The sequence below is a fragment of the Stegodyphus dumicola genome, chromosome X2, assembly GCF_044657685.1.
Source record: "Stegodyphus dumicola isolate Sdum_Otavi_A_Nest chromosome X2, ASM4465768v1".
In the NCBI taxonomy this organism is placed as follows: Eukaryota; Metazoa; Arthropoda; class Arachnida; order Araneae; family Eresidae; genus Stegodyphus; species Stegodyphus dumicola.
In genome coordinates this window covers 81770214-81791248 of record NC_140781.1, presented here as the reverse complement: position 1 = coordinate 81791248, position 21035 = coordinate 81770214, and the positions used below count along the sequence as shown (strand labels likewise).

General features: G+C 34.0%; 1 protein-coding gene across 4 annotated transcripts in view; it reads left to right on the top strand.

The window, feature by feature from the left end:
• The first annotated feature begins 2580 nt into the window (after positions 1 to 2580).
• The window catches only part of Enoph (enolase-phosphatase E1), a 64110-nt gene continuing 45655 nt past the window's right edge, over positions 2581 to 21035 (top strand). Inside the window, exon 1 of one of the 4 annotated variants that reach the window (XM_035355993.2) lies at positions 2581 to 2604. The gene's annotated coding sequence lies outside the window, so the exon portion shown is untranslated. Of the gene's footprint in view, positions 2605 to 3184; positions 3363 to 4011; positions 4040 to 21035 lie in introns of those variants that run through there. The other 3 variants (XM_035355994.2, XM_035355992.2, XM_085809912.1) reach the window with 3 other exon arrangements.

Below are 21035 nucleotides of genomic sequence, written 5' to 3'. Positions count from 1 at the left end.
TACATTATATACATTACCCATCACTGTTAATTACACGAAGTGGTAGAGAATTATTTTTAAATAAAAAAAAATTTTCTTCTATGCACATTTGTGTATATATTGAAGAACCTATGCTAATATAAAGGTACTGTTTCCACTGGAAATATTAATAGCAATGCATCCTGCTTTGTACATCTAAATACATTTACTGGGAATTCATATAGAAATTAAGAAATGACCACTTTTCCCTCTGTAAACACATTTTAACTGCAGAAAAAATGGCTGGGGTGATAATAAAATTATCAAATAAAATATATGATATAAATATGCTCTCGTGTACTTCATCTTTAAATTCTCTGAGGTTAAATATAGGTATTTTTTTGGAAAGGGGACTTTACTATTTATTTAAAATGCTGTGAATGGAATTCAACAGACAGTACGATAAAAAAAGGAAGACGTTTAAAGATGTCTGCTGAAAAGCATATTCCTGAGAAGTACTACCAAAAGATATTAATGTAAAATTTTAGTAATGTAAATTAATTTTCCAATCTCCTAGCTCCTAACCTATTTCTAAAAGCACTTGAAACAGAGATTCGTAAGAGATTAAAAATCCAGTTTCTTGCATTAAAATTATTATTCCAAAAATGTTCAAATTTTATAAAGAAGAATATAAGATTATATTTGTCCTGCTAAAACGTTTTTTGGGGAGGGGAGGTAATATTGTGTACATGTTAATATGTGTAATAATTTCTTTCTCATATTTACTGCTGAAACATAATTAGGATTAAATTATATATAATTTCTGAAAAATGACTTGAATTATGACAGATTTCTGAAGTGACATTTAATTAAGTTGGATAATATGGCAGCTTAAGAAAAATTATTCAAATTCCTGAGTATATTCAAGATTAATAAGTTTAGAAGCATACAGTTTTCAAGAGCTATTAAATGTACTATAGACGATGTTGAACTACATATGATTTGCATTCTGAAAATTTAAATTGAATAAAAGGTACCAGCAAATTAGAAAATATTTCTGTAGAAAATACATTTTGAGCCATGAAACAGACATTACTTTTACTGTTATAGATGATTATATAAGAAAAAAAAAAAAAAAAAAAAAAAAAAAAAACATTGTCTTAATAATTTTGGTAATTTGCAAGTTGATACAGTTATTCAATGAACCCCTTTAATTGTTAAAATTCATAAGTGAAACTAGTTGTTTATTATTTGGAGTTTTTTTTTTTTTTTTTGTATAGAACTTGGTCATTGAAAATTTTTAATAACGTTTATTAAGCACACCTTTATAAAATGCACTCTTTTCTAAGTATTAATACATTTTAATTGAGCACTCTTAGCTTAATTTTGTTCAATTGTTTTGGATCTTTTTTTCATAAATTAAAAAATAATTGAAATTAGAATAATTAAAATATCCTACAGTGCTATCAAAGATAATGTAAAAAGCTTAGAAATTAAAAATTTGAAATTTAATTTGCGAAAAATGTACTCAAAATGTCAGTAAATTCAAAAATAGCATGTTCAATAATTTATTTGCATATTTATTTTTGTGAAAGTAATATTAATAATAGTTGATTTGGAAAAATGTTTTATCTGAATTGGTTTTGTCCCAATAATTTGGATAAATGAGATTCTACTTGAATATTTTACTAGATGTACTTCTTTAAAAAAAAAAAAAAAAAAAAAAAAAAAAAGAAAACCGTTATTTTATCTTAAATGTGAAAGTTTTTTTTTTTTTTTTAACAATAAGATTTTTGAAAATTAATTACGCTTCACTGCAGTTTTTCGTCATTTGCTTGCTTAAAACTTAATTTTCGTTTACTTTATTACCTCTTTTATGCTTTGTAAGTTACGTTAATATCATTTTATTTCAAAATTATCTTACACTCAGCTATTAGACTGAAATTGAGCAACACGATTAATTTGGTTTGGATTTTTTTATTTGCCAAGTACCGTAATTTCGCGCGTATAGTCTGCGGACTATCTGTGTCTAAAATGCGAATTTTTGAAGCTGCGGACTATCCACCAGTGCGGATAATACGCTGGTTGTTCACGGTTAAAATTGTTGAAATTTAAAAAACACGCTGTCGTGAACTGCCGATGATCAAATATAAAAAAAGCACGAGATTCCAAGAAAACATTCGTATGTATCGTATCAATAGTAAACCATAGAGCATAATGCAGAACGAATGAGTAGTAGCAAGTAGAGCTCCTAAAATACAGGCTGGCGCATCAAGCGATGCCGAGATATGAGCCAAAGAAAGTCTTGTATGAGCACTCACTTAGCGCAACCAGAGTGTTGTATCCCAGTATCCTTCGCACTGCTTTAGCGCAACTGCCGAGAGGCGAAAAAGTAATTGATGCGTCAGCTCGGTTTTTAGGAGCCATAGTAGCAAGTACCTGGAGTACGAAAAAAAAAAAAAGCGTGATTCGTTTACTTATAGCGTGGTTTGGCAACACCGAGTGAGTGGGGTCGAAGGTCACATTTCATTACCACTTATCACGATTATAGCACGTTGCACAGTATTTTGTTTTCGTATTTTGTCTTTCATCTTCGATAACGTTGATGAAACATCACAGGAGTTTTACTGCTGAGTTAAACTCAAGGTAGTTGAGAAAGATGGAAATAGAGAAGCGGGCTGTTATTGGTTTAATCCTAGTATTCGGTGCACACGGGACTTGGCTACTTTTGGCGACTTTATGATGAGCAGTGAAAACGGGACATATACGATGAGTAGTTAACGGGTCATTCAAAGAAAATATATAGTTAAACATAGTATATAGCATATATATTATGTGTGTATATACATATACTATGTGTGTATACTATATATATAGACGTTCTTTGGATCATTTTTGGTGTTGGCGATAATTTTCAAAGTCGCGCCAAGGCTGCACCGTATACTAGGATTTTACCCCGTTATTTTGAAGTGAAAGCAGTGAGAAATTGGCGCAAACAAAAGGATGTGTTTAAAAAGCATGGGAATATTGCCGTATTAAAAAAACGTAATTTCGGACGTATAGTCCGCGGACTATCTGACGATTTTTGAAATTTTTTTTATATAAAATCGTGTCTGCGGACGATACGTGCGAAATTACGGTAAATGATAAAAAGCTAAATATGGTAACCCAAGCAAAATTTTATGAATTTTGGAATTTCTAAGCAGCCAATAGCGTTGCAGAATTACAGGATTTCGGTAAAACGGAGACGTACGTGAAAATACCACGATGTCCGCGAGCATGAGCGTAAATCCCAAACATTGAGTCATCTCAGGTTTGAGACGTCAGTTTGTTTAGCTCGAATTTTAATCGTGTGAGCAAAGTCCGTGGAAGGTAGAAAGGAGTGTAGCATCACTGAAGTGCAGGTATGATTTGAGTATTATTCAAGTTTCATAAGTGCTAAACAATGGAAAATTTAAGTTTTTTAGTTTCGACTTGAATTTGTATGCTTGTACTATTTAAAATTAGGCAAAAACGCAACTTTAGATTGACGTAAAATTTTCAAGATTTTAAAAAATTGAATTCTTGCTTCAACTTCTTATTTAGAATTCTTCAGGGAAGCGCAGAAATATTTTCAGCTGATTGTGCATTTTGGCACACAAAATTATTTTGTGTGTTAGTACTTGAATAACCCTTATTCTTCGTATCTGGAATGCGGATTTTCTCATAAATTTTTAATTTCTCTTTAAATTCAGAAATAGTTTTACACCCATACAAAATAATTTTGTTACTACTCTGATCGGGTATCCCATTGATTACATAATCAAGAATCGATGAATCATCAATAGAAACGCGACTGGCTATTTCACGCATGGCAATTAAATATTTGGAAAGGGTTTAAGTCCAGAACCGCATTTTTTCTATTTAGCACGATATTACTTGCGTAATCAGAACAGTTTGGCTTAATGATTTGTTTCTGTAGCCATTCTGAAATCTGTTTATCAATTTCACGCTGCTCTGTGTGTGTGTGTGTGTGGGGGGGAAACGTCGCGGTGCGCAATGAACTGGGAGTTGATCTGTCAGCACTATCCTCATCTTCAGGGTAGATGTTTTTATTTTATTGGGCTTTTAATTCCTTACTAAATGTAGTATTTCATCTCGATGTACTCTGTCTTTGATACGATTTAAATCAATTTCCTCGTCATTATAAATATCATGAATACACATCAAATAGTTTTCTAGTTGCAATTTTCTAATTTCGACTATGCTATGCGTAATGTATGCTTTACACATTCGCGCGTTGAAAGAAATGTTTAATAAAGTAAACAAATAAATATTAAGCTTTTTTTTTTTGTAAATTTGATACCCTTTAGATCATAATTGCTCTTTATTTCATAAATTACGGTTTCATATTTTTAATTGTATAATTTCTGCATGCCATCTTATCAGATTTAAATTGATGATCTATAATTCGGAAAAACCTTTAATCCGGAATCTCCAAAGTCCCGACAAGTTCGGATTACAGACTTTGTACTGTATTTCTTTTTCTGAATAAGTGGAGTGACAGTTTCCAGTAAAGTTTCAATTATCCTTCACCCATTCTGATGAAACTTTTGTAAACTTTGGATATATTTACCATCCCGAAGTTCATTTAAAAATTGACTGAATGCTCATCACGGCAAGCTACCCAGTCACGTTTTGACTTCCTTTTTTTCTTTTTCTTTTCTTTTCTTTCTTTTTTTTTTTTTGTTCCCCCAGAACAGAAATTAATTCGTTGGAAACTGCTTCACAATTTTCAAGGACAGCAACCTGCATGTCGGTGTCCATTTTGCAAACAAAAGGAGGCGAGTTGTCAGTCAGGCTCTGATCAGTGTAAACAATCTATCAGATTACAGGTCCGTTCACTTGGTTCGAGATGCTTGGATGAGGGACTCGCTAAAACCGGCCTTTAGGCAGGTAGCTCTAGCATGTTTTGCCATAATCAAATCAAACTAATATACAGCGGCTCCCAAAAGTGTTTGTACACTTGTGAGTTTCAGTAAAATATTTCGTTATTCATTAATAAAAATTAATATTTGAGAATGAGAATTTTTTAATACTATCTATAAATTTCTGTTAGCAAAAATACATTAGTTATTCTATGAACATTGTAAAAGTTTTTTTGTATTATTCCGTTTTGAGGACCGTAAAAACATTGCAGCGAAAATGTATGCGCAAAAGCGCCCATTTAACAGCGTGCCAAATCTAGCGTACGGGCTGATTTCGGATTGCGTAAGTTTATATAGTTCTATATTCCTTAAGATGCCATTGAAATACTAGTTTAATTTTTAAACCCTTTTTGATTTTAAATTCTTTTTTGATACCCCATCGATTTAACAATTTGGGAATTGCCCATGATGAAAAGTGTGCAATAGAATTTTGGGTAAAGTGCAGAATCACCCACTGCTTGACGCGTTTTTAGGAATTGTACATACTCGGTATCCATGTACGCATTGACATATTTTCACTTCAAAACAAAAATCCTGGAATTGCACAAAAATGGCACTGCGTACACCCTTGACTTTATCTATGTGCACATTGATCCATTTTCCCTTAAAAAGTAAAAGAAAATTGACAAAAATCCAATTGCTTTTACCCTTGTAAAAAGCGGCAAACAAATAAGTGGGCGATTCTGCACTTTACCAATAATTTTTTCAAAGAAAAGGCATCATTCATTATAGAAAATTATGTTTGAACAGCCAACGAAATGAAAGTATGCTTTAGCGATAACTCGGTAGCGAAAAAGCGATGCAGGCATCCATTCAGTTATGTTTAGCAATTTTTGTATAAATTTTAATAATGATCTGAAATAGTTATTTACTGTTATGCTTCCATTCAGTCATGTTTAGCCTTTTTTATATAAATTATAATAATAAAAACGTATTATATGAAATTAACCTTTCATCTAAATTAAAACATCAATCTTAGATAGTTATTTACTATTATACTTCCTTTCTTGCTTTAGGGTTGCCGTAATTATATTTAGCAGCACTAGCATCAACAATAGTTTGACGATTTTTTACGGCTCTCAAAACCGAATAGTACCAGTTTTTTGGGAGGAAATCAATAATCAAAATTAACAGAAAAAGTTACCTCACAGAAGTCTTCATATACTTTAGAGAAAAATCTGCACATATCATTAGCTATTGCGCCCACCAGTGGCCGAGCGGTAAAGTCGCTGAACACTGGTAGTTCGGTCCGAGGTTCGAATCCCACAAACGGGCTGGTTGCATGGGCGTTTTCGTGGTTTTCCCCATGTGTAACGTGTATACGAGCCAGTTTCCCTTAGAAAGTCCTCCACGAAGGCATCCCTCCTCTTAGGCAGATAGCCGTCGAGGCTTTGCCATAATCACACACACATTAGCTATTGCAGTATATCACATATTAGTAACTATTGCAGTATTTCACATGTATTAGTGACTATTATAGTATTATTCTACTATAATAGTCACATTATATTAGTGACTATTGTAGTATTTCTGTTAGTATTTTGTAGGAGATCTTGCAGCATTTATGACAGCTTTCAAACATCTGTGCAATGAGTTCAGCCAGGTTTTTTTAGTCCAAAGGGGCATTGTCCCTGAGGGACTATTGTTTTCATTTTGGCATTTTGCATTGAAATCTTGAAAAAGCTGTATCACTTTTCAAACTGTTGCCACCAAATATTATCACCTTGTATTATATTTGAAGAAATTAAATTATGAAGAATCTGCATAAATGTATGTATGTTTCTCGCATTCGCATTGTGATAAAACATTGGTACCTAGAGCCATCAAATTTTGAATGATGTAATCCTACTGTGAATATGGGTATCTGGAAGCCCAAATTTGGAATTTGAGGATTTCAAAGTGAGTAATGGCTACGATGTACAGAAAAAACATTTTTGTCTCCAGCCTGTGAAACTGTATCGGAAATTCTAAAGATATGCTCAATTTAAAATTATTTTGCGATGTTGCTCTTGAACTGAATTTTATGGTTTAAGTGCTAAGAACATGATATTTAATAAATAAAGGTAACACTCAAAATGTTAAAAAACGCCCCTTTGGAGCGTAATTTAATATCTGAAATCTTTCAGATTTTCTTCTTTTTTTGGTAATATCTGCATCAATGTTTCTCCATTCTTCCATCATTCCTGTTTTTAGTTTGGTTTTTGTTTTTATGCTGTGTCTTCATACTCTAACTTTTAAAGGGCATTCAGACTGGAGTTTATCTGACCTAACAGAGACAAGTGTCTTAGCCAACCCATCTCTCGAAACCAGTATTTCCCCTTAGTGCAGTGATTTGAAACATCTGAACTGCATGTATAGCAGAGCTAGTCGACACATGGAACTGACTCCATTAGCTTAGATAAATCCCATTCTGAATGGGATCAATAAATACTATATTCAATAAATACTACGAGGGCCATCCAGGAAGTAGATTACGTTTCCGTCTGTGTCCGCTAGGGGCGGGGCTAGCGCGGCCATCTTGGGGTCAGAGCGTTGCGCAGCTCAGTCTGCATCTAGCCGTGCTAGTGAGAGGTTCGTGCTGTGCTCCTTTCAGATACTGTGACGGTTTGAAATGTCTGCGTTAATTGAAAATCCCGCGAGCTGCGAGGTGCGCTCAGTAATAAGGTTTCTTACTGCAAAAAACTGTAAACCGATAGAAATCTATCGGCAGCTTCGTGAAGTGTATGGGGACAACATTATCACTGAAGGTGGAGTGCGTCAGTGGGTCATAAGATTTCAAAATGGCCGAACCAATGTTCACGACGAAGATCGAAGTGGGAGACCCAGCATAGTGACCGCCGAACTTCTCGAAAAAGTCGATGCTAAAGTCCGTGAAAATCGAAATTTCACAATAACGGAACTTTCTTTGAGTTTTCCACAAATTTCGCGAAGTTTGTTGCACGAAATCATCAGCGAAAAGCTTGGTTACCACAAGTTTTGTGCAAGATGGAAGGCAAGAAGAGGTAACGAAGTGGTTGAAGGCGCAGGCGGCCGAATTTTTCGACGAAGGAATTTCCAAGCTCGTACATCGCTACGATAAATGCCTTAATTTGTATGGTGACTATGTAGAAAAGTAGTATTTGAGTGTGGCTTTCATCTGTATGTAATAAAATTTGTTTCCTATACTTTGTTTATTTTTTTATTCCAAAACGTAATCTACTTTCTGGATAGCCCTCGTATATTACCTAATCCTGATGGTGACATGCACCTCTAAACAAGAACACCTCCCACGGCCATGCTTTACTTTCCAACCAAGTTCTTGGAATTAAGTACCTCATTTTTTCTTCTCCATACAATTATATGCCCATCAGAACCAAAAATGTTAAATTTGCTTTCAACTGCAAATAAGGCCTAGTTCCAATACCCTACAGGTTAATTTACCGTATGTTTGACGAATGAAAGAATAAGCTTTCTATTTTTTGCACTTCGAAACATTTTCTTTGAGCATAGTTCCCATGTAATCCAGCTGATCTGAGTACTCATTGAACAGATTCAGGTGAAAGTAAAGTAGAAAAATTTTCAGTAAATTCTGTAGAAATCTTTACGGCACTCAAACGTGGATTTTTCACAAATTTTCTAACTATAAATCTCTGATCACATTGAGTTGACTTTGCCGGATGACCTCTTCTTTATTTTGTATCCGATTTTCTTCTTTAGAGCGTTTTATAACATACTTCACCATAGAATGGAATAAATTTACTAATTTAGCAATATCACTTATTTAAATTTTCCACCCTTTTAATGAAAAATGCTCAATTTTCAAATGATATTTGTTGTTTATTTACACCTATGACCCATTTTTAAATATCAAGTGGAATTTAACAAAGCAAGCAATGAATAAAGCCAAGTGAATCTGTAAATGTCATCAAAATGTAAAAATTAAAAAAAAAAAAAAACTGGCAGACTATAATTTTATTTATGAAAGTTTGCGAAAATGTTTTAGTGTACGATCACTTTTTTGGCATGTTTTATCTATACCTCCTTACAGTTTTAGAAAAAGAAAGTAAGTCAACGTTAAAAAAAAATAGTTTTGTTCGAAATTGCATGGAGATGATATGAAAAAATATCAGGCTTTTTATTCGAATTCAGTTCCAGGCTACAACACCTTGTTCTATGAATTTTATGGTGTACAAACACTTTTGAGAGACACTGTAGATTAAAGTCTGACAAAATTTTCAGTGGCATAAATAGAGCTTCTATTGCTCCTGTCAATAAAAAATAAATCTATATGGCTATATATCTATATATAATATGCCATATAGGGAAATAAATGAAAGCCTTGTATTAAATTGTGAAATAAAACTTTTTTTCCAGCATTTTAAAGTGCCGTTTTGCTTGTTTCTCTGTTAGCAAAAGTCATCGGTGACATTCTAGGAGTTTCAGTATTCTTATTTTTAGACTACAGTATTTATTAAATATAAGATACTCTCGGGTGCTTCTTAACTGATTTATATCTAGAAAATCTCTTCTTATACTCTTCATGCTTGTAAAGAATAATAATAAATAAATATTCTCCACACTTGTAAAGAAAATTCAAAGTAGAATTACGGTTTTTGGAATTTCATTTTGGTAACTGTATTTTAGGAGAAATTGGGAAAGCTCAAAACAGCTGCCTTTCTACTTCTCAGTATCATCTTCCCAAGCAGTAACAGAAATAAAATTTTGAAGTATTTCTTTCTCACAGAGGGACTCTTCCTTATTCATATCATTAAGATTGTAACCTAATTGTCATTTGTATTTTTCATTCAAAAGTTTCTATGGAGTAAGGAAAGCATAGCAAGAAAGTCTGTTTGTAATTTCTTTGAATACTCTGTCCAGTATAAAAACATTTCTCTATTTAAGCTTCATGTCGCAATTTTGCATCTCATGATCCTTTACCTCGCCAATAACTGAGTGCATAAGCTAGCTAAATACTTGTAGTTTGACTTGAGGTTAAATCCCCCCCCAAACAGTTAGAAATATACTTTTTCCAATAAACTTTATATCATATGTATGTGTGTACGGGCCTTCAGTTCCAAAATTTAATGTGGTAGTAGTACATATAGATATTTGGCTGATCCGATAAAGCTGGTATATTGCCCCTCTGTTTGAATTATTATTACCGAGTTGATTGCAGTGTTTAGTGCACTGTTTAATTCATGGATTTTTTTCATCCTATTTAATTTATTGTTTAGTATTGTATGTATGGGTCTGTCTATATATAGACACCCACTTCCATCAGGTTTTTTTTCTTTACTTGTAATTTTTTTCTCATAATTAAGCAAAGGAGAATTTTTCAGTCAATATATTTTTAGTTCTGTATAAATTATACTTTGGTCTAAATTTGCTTCATTACTCTATGTTTCTGTTTTTAATTTTAAAACTATTTTTACTTTTAACATGTGTTAAGTTAGAATACAGCGCCACCTATTGGATAGGGAGAGAAACTCTCACTTGGCCATCTGGATTCGGCTAAGCAACATGCCAGAGCATGTATTAGATCTAAATAGTTAATTACTGTAAATAAATTAGTTAGTTCTTTTGCTATACAGTCCACTTATTAGTTTAGAATCATAGTACATTGGTCAGCAGAACCGGAGAAATGAACAAAATCCTGGCATTAGATAGAAATAAAACTTCGTTAAAAGCGAAACTGACTAGGTTAGAAAATGTTGTGAAGGAATATGATGATAGTTCGAATAAGAATGAAATTCAAATAAAGTATAGATCCCTTCAAAGCATTCAAATGGATATTAGAAACTTAAGGAATAGATATTTCAAAAGCGTTGATGAAAAAGATGTCACAGCCATCAATGAAGAAATCGCTGAAATGGAAGAAAGAACGGAAGTTCTGGAGGTAAGAATTATGGAAATTCTATCATCTATCGCTCATTCTGAACATGAAAATGATTGTAGTAAATTTGATCCTAAAGTACAAGTACATTTGCCAGAATTACCAATTCCTAATTTTTCTGGTAAATATACCGAATGGAATAATTTTAAGCTTCAATTCGAAAACATCATAGCGAATAACACGCAACTGACAGAAGTTCAGAAACTCTACTATTTAAAGGCTGCATTAACAGATGAAGCAAAAGATCTTGAAACTGTTGATGATACTTTTAGTTCTCTATTTAAAGCTCTTCAAGATAGGTATGAAAATAAAAGAATATTAATTGAGACGCATATAAAGTCAATAATGGATTTACGTACTTTAACATTCGAATCGTCTAAAGGAATAAGATATGTAATAGATAATGTTACTAAAAATGTTAGGGCTTTGAATGTTTTAAAATATGAAAAAATTGCATAGCTTAGTCCTTAAATCCAATTCTGATATAGCAGATTTCTTAACATCTGAAGGTGTAAATTGGAAACTAATTCCACCTAGAGCGCCAAATTTTGGTGGCTTATGGGAAGCAGGTATTAAGTCATTTAAATATCATCTTCAACGTACAATCGGCAGTTATAAATTAACTTTAGAAGAATTTTGGACTGTTGTCGAACAGATTGAAGGTATTTTCAATTTTCGTCCAATTTTACCTTTATCAACAGATGCGAATGACTTTGAAGCCTTAACGCCAGGTCATTTTTTAATTGGACGTTCCATTACTTCATATCCTGAACCAGATTTGTCAAATCTTACAGATAATAGACTTTCTAAATGGCAAGTTATTATCAAGTTCATGGCAAGTTATTATCAAGTTCATTCAAGTTATTTGGAAACTTTGGCAAACTGATTATTTAAATCATCTCCAACAATGCACCAAATGGTTTATTAATAAAGAAAATTTAAAGGCAGGTATGTTAGTTGTGTTAAAGGAAAATAATCTTCCCCCATTTAAATGGTCTTTAGCTAGAATTCTAGAAGTTTTACCTGGTAAAGATAATAAGGCCAGAGTTGTTAAAGTGAAAACATCAAATGGTGTGTATATTCGATGTATTAGTAAAATTTGTTTATTACCTATCCAGGATAATAATGCTTAGTTTACATTATGTTCTTATTGAAAATTGTGATTTACATAAAAATGGAACTGTTTAAGAATAAGTTCGATTATAGCATAGTGAATGTTAATGTTCTCAAAATGATTATATTATTTTATATTATAATCATGATGAAATTATCTATTAGCTTTCATATTGTACTCTAGAATTAGTTTTTCTTGAATTGTTAAATTGTATGTATGTTTGTAATTTACATGTTGAAATTTGTAATTTCAACGGGCGGCGGCATGTTAAGTTAGAATACAGCACCACCTATTGGATAGGGAGAGAAACTCTCACTTGGCCATCTGGATTCGGCTAAGCAACATGCCAGAGCATGTATTAGATCTGAATAGTTAATTACTGTAAATAAATTAGTTAGTTCTTTTGCTATACAGTCCACTTATTAGTTTAGAATCATAGTACAACATGAATAACTTGTGGCTCTCCCTTTCTTTTCCTCACTTCTTCTTTTTTTTCCTTATTTTGATGAAATTATTTTTGTGCTTTCATTTTAAGTTTAGAAGTAAATTTAATTAGATTTAACAGATTATTAGTTTAATAATTAATTTTATAATTTTTATTTGTAAACTGGCTTGTATTTTTATCGTTTTAAAAGTCTTATGTCAGATTTCTTTAGGATTCTTAACATAAACACAATTCAGTGTATTCCATGGAAAAAGTTAGCATATCTTTTGACTGCCAGATTTTCTTCACATTATTATCAGTGTAATTTTTATGGTAGGAATTGGTTAAGTGCAACAGAAAGATTGTAGAGTAACAATTAGAATTATATTTAAATTTCAATGACAGTTGTTTATACACTGCTGGCCACCCTAATTGCAACACGAAGAAAGACAAGAGATATCACAATAAAATTTATTTAGTAGATAACATGTTGACCAAGTATCAAATGATTAAATTTATAGACTTCTGTGAAATGTGGTTCCTTCCAGAATCAGTAACCAGAGTAGCCGCCCTTGTTAGAGATCACCACTGCCACACGCCTCGGCATTGATTCAAAGAGACTGGATGTGTTCTTGGGTTACAGCAGACCAAGCAGATTCGACATGTTGCCAAAGTTGATCTGATGTGTCAGCTTGGGATGTAATCTGGGTCAATCGTTCAGCAACCATGGACCACATGTTTTCTATCGGCGAAAGATCCGGAGAGTGAGACGGCCAGGGAAGCAATTCAATCTGGCAATTGATGAAGAACGCTTGAACAATGTGTGCCACGTGTGGTCGTGCATTATTCTGTTGAAATATGGCTGTTGGCAAGCCCTGAATGTAAAGAAGGACAACTGGCTCCAACACCTCGAAGATGTAGTGCTGGCTGTTTAAAGTACTAGCAATGTGTATTAGAGGAGTGCGAGAGTGATATCCAATACCGCCCCATACCATAATACCCTGTGCAGGACCAGTGTGGTGGTGCATAACGCAGCTGTTGAGCATCCTCTCTCCACGGTGTCTCCAGACTCAAATCCGACCATCGTGGTGTTGCAGACAGAAGCGTGACTCATCAGTAAAGACAATTTCATTCCATTCTGCCGTCCACATCCTTCTTTCATTGCACCATTGACGGCGAAGACGTCTGTGGTTCTGCGTCAAGGACGTCTTGCGGGCAGACCACTCTGCTGTAAATGGTGTCGAATGGTACGCACAGACACTGGATGATGCTTTACAGACTGAACGTGCTGTGTTATGGTTCGTGATGTGACTGAGCGATCCGTCATTGCCATGCACATAATGTTCCTGTCATCACGTGAAGTGGTGCACTGAGGTGCATGCGATCAAACACGTTGGTCCGTCGTACCCTCCTGCATCCTGCATTCAACGGTCACATATCCGCATTACAGTTGTTTGATTTCGTCCAACACGACTACCGATTTCCCTGAAAGATAATCCATAATGCATGTTGTAAATTTCATGTTATTTGCATGCTTCCTCAGGGTGTTGCATTTATGGTGGCCGGCAGTGTATTTTTAAGTGTTGTACTGTGATATTGAGATTTATTTTACCTATAGATATCTTACATATAAGCATATTGGTAGTCTTCGACTTATGAGACTTTATTAAGATTATGAGATTAAGATTTAAGATTTTGTTTTGTAATGGTGCAAGAGTTATATGTACTCATTAGAACTATGCTATTAATTCTGTTTATTATGAGACATGTAGCATGTATGTACAGTCAAATCAGAAAGCTTTTTGGTTGGGTGCTTTAAAAAATGTTAGTGGGCTGATAATTGCGTCAAAATATCAACGAATTAACAAAATAAAAAATGCAAAAAACATACATAATGAAAAAGTAAATATTACATAATGCAAACCTCGATAATGAAAACTCAAAATTTCATAAAACAAATTAACTAAATTTAGTAAGAAATTAACCAAACTAAAAATGCAGCCAACACTCATAATGAAACACTTAACTTTCTATTTTCTCAGTCTTCTGTGTACACAGCAACCTGTTTTCACTTAAAAGGAATCAGAGAATTGCAGAATTCTCAGCATGCAAAGCAAACTGGCACTGTTGTCCATACAGACATCGACCTGGTTTAACTTAAAAAAAAAATATCAAAGAATTGCACTTATTCGGAGAAAACTATAATCACAATCACCCAAGAACAGCTTATAACCTACTTTCGAACTGCAAGATTTCTATAATACTGTAACATCGGTGATAAATAAAAGCTATCGAAGTGCATCATTTTATATACATTTAATAATAATAATGAAAATCAATCCATAAAATATTTACATTCTAACAGTCAGTGAATACTGTTCAGCTATCTGCTTTAAATTTTTTTTAAAACTCTCTTTTTGCTTTCCTTCCAGACATTTTCTCCAAATGAATTCCCAAATTAACAAGGACAGTTTAATCGTTTGTAAAAGAAAGTTTTATGGGATGTGTATGTGAAGAATCTGTTACTAATAGGCAAAATGTTAGATTTCTGAAAACGTGCAAAATTTTTTTTATTTATTACCAGGCAAAGTTCACAATTGTATTGCAGTTTATTTCAAGAAACACACACTATAGTGTCGCTTCAGTTCCGTCAAGTTTCTAATTAAGTTTAGTTAAAGCGGAATGGCAACACTTTTCTAGTCTCCGCGGAGAACGAAGTAAACAAAGTTCGGTTTTCTATCACGCGATTCAATATGCATGTAAAATGTAAATAAATTTATGAATACGTATCTATAACTTTGTAAGGAATAAAATATTAGGGAAGCACTTCCTCAGAGAACCCGGTAAATGTAAACATCGCCAACTTTGGCGATAATAGCTCAAACCTGGTAACCTATCGGATTCATCGTATTCGCTTGTTTGAAGGTTGCAACCATTCCTCTTGCGTTCATTTTGTTGAATTATCACTGTCGTTGTTTGAATTTGGAGATTTATATTCTACTTCTCTTATTTATTATTATTTTTTCTGATTTTCCACGTTATTTTTCTGAATTTTTTAACAACGAATGGATAGAAATATTTTCGTTATAATTAAAGAAGTTTTCGTCGATAGATGGCGGGGTTTAATCCTAGTATCCGGTGCACACTGGATTGGGCTACTTTTGGCGACTTTATGATGAGCAGTAAAAACGGGACATATACGATGAGTAGTTAACGGGTCATTCAAAGAAAATATATAGTTAAACATAGTATATAGTGTATAGTATATATATAGACATTCTTTGGATCATTTTTGGTGTTGGCGATAATTTTCAAAGTCGCGCCAAGGCTGCACCGTATACTAGGATTTTACCGATGCCGGTTCACGGCTCCAATTTTTACGGCGTAAAATTTTAACAAGATACTGTATTGTTAATGCTTTTCTAACAATAACGTTTCCGAGGATGGCAGGTGTGATGTAAATAGCTGATTAAATTGAAAAAAAAATATTATTGATTATCTAAGATGACAGAGTAGTTTGATGCATCACCATGGTCGTCAAAATTAGCAAACCACTGCTGGTGTAAGGAATACAGTTCAAATTAGTCTTGAAAAATAATAAAATGTATAAAGTTCTAGTTTTGTTAACAATGCTACTGAAGAAAATTAGATTACTGTTGAAGGTTATTTGTATTGTGAAATATATTATGAAAAATACAGCTTTATTTTCGTATATCATGTTCAACTGGTTAGTTTTACATCTACATGCTTATTATCTGTGAATTTTTACTACCGTATGCTTAATACTTTGTTTTGTCTGCTAATTTGAACTTACATGCACTAAAAATCACGTTTACGGCTCAGCTCATCCCTTGGCAAGTAAAAATTGCAACGGCGCCAACGGGTTCTTTCCCGAAGCGCCAAAGGGTTCTCTGCGGATGAAAACCCAATATTAGTTCTATTGAAGTCAGAGAAGTGTTTTCCTACATTTGCACGTGCGACACTTCACTGGTGTATCCCGGCGTGATCGAATTCTACAATGGCTGACGAAGAGAAAACCGAAATTAAAGCAACAACTCCGTCTGTCGCCAAGGTAAGCATTGAAGTTCCTCCTTTTTTAGAAGCCAGATCCTAAAATATGGTTTATTCAACTAGAAGCACAATTTAGAAATGCAAAAATAAATGCAGATAAAACAAAATATGATTATATGTTCCATTGAACCCGATATTTTGTCACAGGTATCTGATATTTTGCTAAGTCCACCATAAGATAATAAATATCAGGCAAATAAAATAGACTAATTTCATTATATGCAGATTCAGACTCGAAAAACCCAAAAATTACTGAGTGAATTAGAACTGGGTGACAAAAATCCATCTCAATTGCTGTGTGAGATTCGTAATTTGGGGGGTGATAAAGTAACAGATGCTTTCCTAAAAACATTGTGGCTGCAACGTTTAACCCATTAATATGCGTAGCATTATATCTGTTAGTGTTGAAGATTTGTCAAAAGTGGCTGCAATAGCCGATAAGATTTGAGAATTAAACCCTGTTACTCCCCAAATAGCTGCTACTTCATCTATAATGGTGAAAACGGAAGTGATTGAAAGTTTACAAAAACAGGTTAGTGAACTTAGCTTACAAGTTTCTGCTTTATCCAAGCAATGTCACAGTCCTCCCTATTGTCATAACCGATCCAAATCAAGAGATAGGAGTTACAGTGGTAACAGATCTTGTGATATTTGTTAATGTCATAAAAAATTCAGTGATAAGTCATTTAAGTGTAAACAACCCTGCAACTACTCGTCAAAATCACAGACAAATAGTCTGGAAAACCAGCTCCCCGTCTCTCATTGAGGACAGAGGGACAAGGGGTGCAGCTGAGTCATCTTTTCATCAGCGGCAAAGAATCGGCTACCCAATTTTTAATAGATTTACAGAGGCAGAAATTTCTGTCATTTCTTCCCTGCAGATAAAAAAAAAATCTCATAATTAGAACTCTTTGCTGCAAATGGTATGAAAATCAAAACATATGGCCAAAAATTACTCAAGCTTGATCTTGGACTCAGACAATCATTCACATGGCCTTTTGTAATCGTGGAAGTAAACAAACCAATAATAGGCATGGATTTTCTTGCAAATTTTAACCTTTTGGTAGATTCCAAAAATCACAAGTTGATTGATGGTACTACATTGTTAACAACCAATGGAACTCCTTGTTCTCAAAGTAACAATAGTAATATTCCAATTTTAAATGCTGTAAATGATCCATATAAACGTATCATTAATGATTTTCCAGATTTGTTAAAACTGAATGTAATTAATAATAAAGTTAAAAATCATAACATTGAACATTATATCGAAACCAGAGGTCCACCAGTGTTTTTGCTAAAGCTAGGAGACTATCAGCTGAGAAACTCAAAGCGGCTAAAAAGGAGTTTGAATTTATGCTCCAATTGGGTTTATGCAGACCATCCAAAAGTAACTGGTCGAGCCCGCTACATCTCGCTATGAAGAAATCAGGTGATTGGAGACCTTGTGGAGACTATCGAGCGTTAAACAACGTCACGATTCCTGATAGATACCCTCTCCCATTTTTAACAAATTGCTCAGTGGGGTTAAAAAGAACTGCAGAAAAGAAATAACCTGGACGGCAGAAACAAGAAAGGTCTTCCAGATTTTAAAAGATGCACTTATTCATGCCACAAACTTAACTCACCCATCTGAAAAGGCTGAAATATGGAGAGTTTTGTGGCACGTTATTATATTTTACCCCTACAAAATCAGCCGTTTGCACGAACTGAAACCAAGTGATTATGATAAATGAGTGACATTCACTCTATCGTTTCTTGCCAAGGTAGAAATTGATGATGCTTTCCCATGGCATATTCTGTGAGGAGAGGAGTGCCATTTTTATCTCAGTGGGTACGTAAACACACAAAATAGCCGAATTTGGGCTTCTGAGCAGCCCCACACCATGCACGAAATCCCATTAAATTCCCCCAAAGTCACTGTTTGGTGTGGTTTCACAGACGAATTCGTAATTGGGCCATTCTTTTTTGAGATCATCACTCCAATAGGACCCGAAACGGGCACCATAAATGCAGAAAGGTACCACAAAATGCTGCAAACGTTTGTTATTCCACAACTTCAGCAAAGAAACCGTCTCCAACAGACAATCTTTATGCAGGATGGTGCTCCACCACACTTTAGTAATAAGGTAAAGCAGTCGTTGCGCCAAATCTTCACTGATGATAGAGTCATAAGTCTCAGTTTTCCAGTTGCATGGCCCCCTCATTCCCCTGATCTTGCACCATGCGATTTTTGGCTCTGGGGTTATTTGAAATCTCAAGTTTTTGCTGGTGGAGAATCAAATTTGTCTATTCTAAAGGACAACATAACAAAGATAGTTTGAAATATTCCTCGTGATATGTTACATACGGGTATGGAGAATGTTGTGCACAGAATGCAAAGTGAACTCCTGAGAACGGAACGGTGCTCACGTTGAATGTGATCTAATTCCTCACCGGGGAAGTTAATGTAGTAAATAAACATTAATAATTTAACTGTATGATTGTATGTCTTGATGTCCCATGTCTTGATTAGTCTAAATACCAAGTTTGGTGCCATTTCGACTATTAGATCGCTCTACAGGGCGCTTCAAACACCGTCACTTTAAAAAAGATCACCCTGCATTAAAGCTCCTACAGTTTCTGTGTAAGGGAAAATTTCTGTGTTTGATTTATCTTCCTTTTTCTTTTTATTTAAACTTTCCTTCTGGGTAGGAGTTGACACTCATTTGCCATCTTCCATTCCAAATTTTTGACGAGTTTTTCTTGCATAAGCTTGCTGACTAACTTTGATACTTTCAGTGTCAAGATGCTTTATTTCAAGTCCGAGAAAGTATACCACTGGTTTAGGTGTAATTTTGAATCTCGAATTCTCTGAGAAATTTTTTGGGTTCTTGTAGATCTCTTGATGCTACCAAGCCATCATCTACACATAAGCATATGATTATCTTCTTGCCGGTTTAGTTTTTATATATAAGCATGGATCAGCTTCACTTGCCTTGAAGTCAGGTTCTGACAGAAAGTCTCCAAAATTTTATTCCAACAATGTGATGCTTGTTTTAATCTATATAAACTGCATTTCAGCTTACAGACTTTGCCAGAATTATCACTATTTCCTTCTGATTACTGCATGTACATAGATTCTTTCTTTCTGGTTGCTGTGTGTATATGGATTCTTCAAGTGTTCGATATACGAATGCTGACTAGGCATCAAACTGAGAAAGGTACATTTTTCTCATTATCTGCAATACTGAGAGTTGAACAAACAGTCCTAACATTGTTACTAGACTAAGCATTTGATTATAATCAACTCCCAAATCTTGAGTAAATGCTTTGGCAACAAGTCTAGCCTTGAATTTATCAATAGGTTCATCAGGACTCTTTTTGATCTTATAAACCCATTTGCAAGTTATAGCATTTGCATTTTTTGTTAATTTTTCTGTCTGTGTTTCATTTCCCTCCAGTGATGCCATCGCAGAATCCACAGCTTCTTTCCAATGTATGCTTTGTTTACAGTTGATCGCTTCATCGTAAGTAACAGGCTCTTCAGATTCAGCAATACAAGTTTTGCCTATTATTATATAATCATCAAAATTCTTTGGCTTTTTCAATTCAGCTCTGTTTCTGAGATATCTTGACTGTGCTTTATTTTTCAAATTAATATTTTCACATTCTTCAAAATCTTCTGATATATTTCTAGATATTTCTTCATTTGTTCTTTTTTTTTTTTTTTTTTTTAAATAATCTTTTTCACTAAGAAACTTTTCTGACTTAGCTTTTTCTGAATCTTCTTGATACTCAAAGCCAGAAACTAGTCGTTCATGATCTTGAATAGGTAACTGCACCCTTTCTTTACAATTTGTGAGCCCCTCGTTGAGTATAACATCATATGCACAAATCACACTGTTGGCTTCTTTGATTCATAGCGGTATTTTTCTTCTCTACCACACCTAATAATGGGTATAACAAACAGATTCTATTATGCGAAGATGTTTATTCGAGGTTTCTTTTTAATCCATTGCTTTGCTCATAAGGAGTCGTGCCTTCTACCGATGATTTGCCAGCTCTGTTTAATATATATATGGCAATGTAGATTAGTTCAACCCACTATACTTTTTCAAGCTTGTCAATCATTCTACCACGTGTAAAGGCATACTGATGTTTTCTTCAAGCTATACTGCCATGTACTTTGCACCCCTCCAAAAAAATGGGGCACTTCTATATCTCCCATTCTGCTGCTCCAACTGACAAAATCCAAATTGAGTTTTCGATGTCTTGAAAGCGTGACTTAGGATATGTATTAGATTTATATATAGCGTCGTTCTAATATAGGTATTTTGATACAAAATAGGACTTTTTCTAAAATAACATCAGATTTTTTTCATATTTCAATTCTATGACTCAAATTACGCCAAACAAATAAAGTTTTGTAAAAATCGCACAGGTAGTTTTAAAAAATTAGCTCTCAAAATTTTAGCTCCTCAGTGTTAATTGAGTTTAGTATATATGAGGGTTGGAAATTTAATAGTGGCAACTATTTATTTACAAACAACACAAAAGTGATTCATGTCACCATGTTTTACATTCCTTCACTATAGTCACCAGCATTGTGTACAACCCGTTTCCAACGATGTGGAAGTCGCAGAATAC